A 4,504-nucleotide genomic window follows, 5' to 3' on the forward strand; every position below is an offset into this window, starting at 1 on the left:
TTTTATTCCTTGATACAATTCTCATTTATCCCTCTCAGTGTTGTGTATGCCCAGGTTGAACAAGGCGGAATTAGTTCTATCTGATTCGGAGCCAGAAAGACTGTTTCGGCATAGACTCCGTCTGCAAACAGAACTTCGAAAGGAAGACTTGAGTACTTTCGAGCTTGAGCTACAACACTTTTTATTTGCAGAAGACCAGTCTTTTGAAGAAGACAAGCTCATTTCTGCTAACAAGCCAGTAAAGATGCCTAACATTACAAGTCACTCGGAGCCCAAAGCATCCTCGATTCCTAAAGGTTTTAACCTCCAAACTGAGGACGGTAACACTTTCGATATTCGTCTGTCTTACATAAATCTGGTGGAAAGGAATCTGTACCGAGGTGTGGCGGGTGAAGATCCGCGAAAGCATATGAAAGTCTTTACTGACTATTGCTCTACTATTCCCGTTACTAAGGGAGTAACTCAAGACAAGATAAAGGAAGTGCTATTTCCTTTTTCTCTGACTGACTCAGGCCGTGAGTGGCTGACTGATCTTGACCGGACTGCTACTGATATCACCAACTGGGAGACTCTCGCACTTGCCTTCTACAAAAAATACTTCCCTCCACAACGCACTAATCATCTGAGGAGTACGATTACTAGTTTCAAGCAGGCACCTGATGAGACTTTCTATGAAGCTTGGTGACGGTTCAAGAAGTTGTGAGGTCTCTTCCTCACCATGGTTTTGATCAGTGGTTTTTGTGCAACCAGTTCTACAATGGGTTGTACGATGACCACAGAGCTATAATTGACGCCTCATTCAACAGAAGATTTCAAAAGAATATTGATGATGATATGGGATGGGGCATTATTATGGAGATGGCGACCCATTGTGCTGAATATGGGAACCCACGGGACGGTATTCGAACGGTCCATTCGGTTGATAAGGCAGTCGTGGCTCAGCTGGAAGCCATGAATGCTCGGTTTGATAGATTGGAGCTGCAATATGCTGGAGATCAACAGACGGTTCATCTGTTCACTAGACAAGAAACTGTCACTTGTGAGAGGTGTGGAAGCAATGACGGTCATACTGCTATTGACTGTCTTACTGAGAAAGAACAAGTCCTTGCCTTTCAGCAATATAAGCTAGGAGGAGGTTCTTATTACAACAATCAAGGGGCAGTCCATCCCAATTTGAGGTGGACAAGTCAAAATGTTCTTAATCCCACTCCTCCACCGCAGCAGCAGCAACCCTATGTCCCTCCTTACAAGGCTCAACAAGGCTTCCAAAAGCCTCCTTCTTTTCCTCCACCGAATCAAGGAGCATCATCTTCAAGTGGGGTAAGTAAGCTAGCTGAGTTAAAGACAATGCTTCAGTCGTTGATAAAGCAATGGCAACTAAGTGACCAACAGAAAGAAGCATCCATTAAGTCACTTGAAACTCAAGTTGCTAAACTCGCCGCCAATCAGTCCACGAGGAAACCGGGTCATTTGCCGTCCCAATCTGAGAAGAATCCACACGAGACGGTAAACTTGATTAATTTGAGAAGTGGTCGTTCATATGAAGGACCAAAATTGTCAACTTTAGATGACACATCAGACCCGAGGAAGGCTAATAATGATGATGAACAGTCACTTGTCGCTGAAAATGAGCTCACCATGAAGAATATACTCCATCGACTGATTTCTGGTGGTCAATCGAGTAGAATTGTTGAAGAAAGCACTCCATCGAGTGGAAATGTTGCTCGATCGAGTGAATTGGATAATCAAGGGATCGATCAAGAGGTGAAAAACACTCGATCGAGTAAAATTTTGAAGAATCTGTTCGATCGAGTGAAAATATACCTCGATCGAACGCTGTGCATATAGAGGAACTCGATTGAGAGGTTGTTACTACTCGATCGAGTGAAATTTCACCTGGAAAGACTCGATTGAGAGGAAAAAAGTCTCGATCGAGTGAAAGAGAGCTTGAACCTGCTGAGACGTTGGAAGAGAGAAACAAAGGGCTCGAGATTCCTATTACGATGCCCTTCCCAAGGCGGTTACAGAGCACTAAAGCCAATCAACAGTTCGGTAAATTTGCCGAGCTCCTGAAAAGCTTACATGTCACTGTTCCATTCGCCGAGTTGCTGACTCAGGTACCCTCTTATTTAAAGTTTATGAAAGAAATGTTGTCGCGTAAGAGGCACATAAACGATCATGAGACGGTAGCTTTAACTAAGGTAGGGACTGCCCTAGTTCAAAATAAGTTGCCACCTAAACAGTCAGACCCGGGTAGTTTCTCGATTCCGTGTCACATAGGTACCCATTAGATTGATAACGTACTATACGATCTTGGTGCTAGCGTGAGCATCTTATCTTTGTCTCTCGCAAAGAGACTTGGTTTGACCAAATTTAATTGCACAAACATGACCGTACAGATGGCCGACCGTAGTATATCACGGCCGTTAGGAGTAATAGAAGACATACATGTCAAAATCAGGAGATTCTTTATTCCCATTGACTTTGTAGTGCTTGATATTCCCGAGGACACTCACACCCCTATTATTTTAGGGAGACCATTTACTGCTCGCGCAGTGATCGATGTCGGGGGTAAGACACTCACATTCCAGGTAGGAGATGAAGAATTGATTTTCCATCAATCTAAGTCTCTTAGGACTCCCATTGAAGCTCAACCTTGAAATGACCTTTCCTCTACTGACTCCCATATTGACACTCCAGCTGAAAATGTAGAAGTTTGTGCTGCAATTGTGACCCCTCCGCCTCAGACTGAGAGCGAAAAGGAGGAACATTCGTCTGTTTTCCTTGCTGCAGGTACATATGGAATAGATGCATGAGCTGTCAAAGGTCATAGTGCAATTAAAGTCAATCAAACCGGGGATCCTAACATCAAAGCTGATAGGAAAGATAAAGGGACGAGAAAAGTTCGTGCATACGTGTTCGTTAACTATTCTCCCTCTATTGGTTCGAATTCAAGTTCGTGGAGAACAAAGAGGGCGGTCAAGGACGCTGAAGGGACCTCCTCCAGTCAGAAGCCCTCCTTTGGGCTACTGAATTGTTTTGGGAATTGAGCGGGGAATACCCCGTGTAACAAATTGTAAAAATTAATTTTAAATTTCCGTCGAATTTCTTTATTTGCATTTTTAGAACTGATAGATTTTAGACTGTTTTAGCGTAGCTAGAAAGAATATTGACTGTTATTTTACGATTTGGTATGTTCGGGATATGTTTGCGAGTGTTTTTATGCAGGTTTGGGGAGATAATGACGCATTGTGATGAGTTATACGAAGAAAAGAACTCGATCGAGTACTTAATGTACTCGATCGAGAGGAATGCACATGAAAGGGTTCGATCGAGAGGTTTACAAGTACTCGATCGTAATGGCAAAAACAGGGAGTTCTTGATCGAGTAGAATTATGTTCGATCGAGCAGAATGAAGACAAGAACTCTCGATCGAGTGATTTGAAATCACTCGATCGAGTGAAATTGAAATTCACAAGCAGGAAGTAACTCTTAAACTTCATATTTTTCATTCTTTCATTTTCTTATTTCATTTGTTCATCCCTTTTGTGACAAACACCCCAAATTCCTCCATTTTTCTTGCCCAACACCAAATCCAACACCCACATTGTTTACATTTCTAGTATATCGACATTTGCCCTCTGTTTTTCCCTTCAAACTTGCTCGTTTTCGCGGTCAATTAGGGAGATTCGGGTTTGCGGTTTTTCGATCGAAATTCCGCCATTTTTCATTGTTTCCTTGTCGATTTTCTTGCTTATTCTTGTGGGCTTCGTCATCAAGTAAGTTTTACCTTCATTCTCTTGTTGTTAAATTGCTATATTTCGACAATATGAATTAATTAGGGTTAGGGTTCGTGTTTGAATTCGAAAAACCCGACTGAAAATTGGGGGTTTTATGTTTAATTTGCTTAATTAATTGTTTTCCCCCATTGCTTACTTAATTAGGATGGAAAGTAGTTCACTGCCTTCGTCTAGTTCGACTGTTATTCCGTCCTTGACTGAGACGTTGGTCCTTGCTGCCACCACTGTCACTACGACTGGTAGTACCGTTGCTACCCCTGTTTTACATGTTGTTCATGCTGGTATTCCTTCTGCTGCTACTGCTAGTTCCGCCTCTGTCGCGGTTAGCACTGTTTCTACCTCTGTGTCGACCTCAGTTTTAGCTAGCACTACTGCTAGCTCTGCTTCTGTTTCCATTTCTGCTGCTTCTACTGTTGCAGCCACAGCTAGCACCTGTAGTACGGTGACCACCCCTGCTTGTGGTCACCAGCAGTCACAGCTGCCTACACGGCCGCTCTAGTACCTCGTCCCGCTACTAGACGGGCTTCTTCTTCAGGTACTAGAGGGCTAGGTTGCGGACGAGCTACACCTTCTGCTGGCCGCTCTGCTGGCCGTGTCACCATCCGAGTGGATGATTCACTTGACCCGCACCCCGACTATCCTGAGGTAATCTTTGTTAATGCTATGCATCGCACTCGATTCTTTGATTTAGCTAGCTGTGATTT

General features: G+C 43.5%; 1 non-coding gene across 1 annotated transcript; it reads right to left on the minus strand.

Annotated features, from left to right (window-relative positions):
- Positions 1-620: 620 nt before the first annotated feature.
- LOC141620888 (small nucleolar RNA R71) lies at positions 621-725 on the minus strand. The gene has a single exon (XR_012532059.1). It is a non-coding gene; the product is annotated as a small nucleolar RNA R71 (small nucleolar RNA).
- Positions 726-4,504: the final 3,779 nt, after the last annotated feature.

The sequence above is a fragment of the Silene latifolia genome, chromosome 1 (assembly GCF_048544455.1).
Source record: "Silene latifolia isolate original U9 population chromosome 1, ASM4854445v1, whole genome shotgun sequence".
In the NCBI taxonomy this organism is placed as follows: Eukaryota; Viridiplantae; Streptophyta; class Magnoliopsida; order Caryophyllales; family Caryophyllaceae; genus Silene; species Silene latifolia.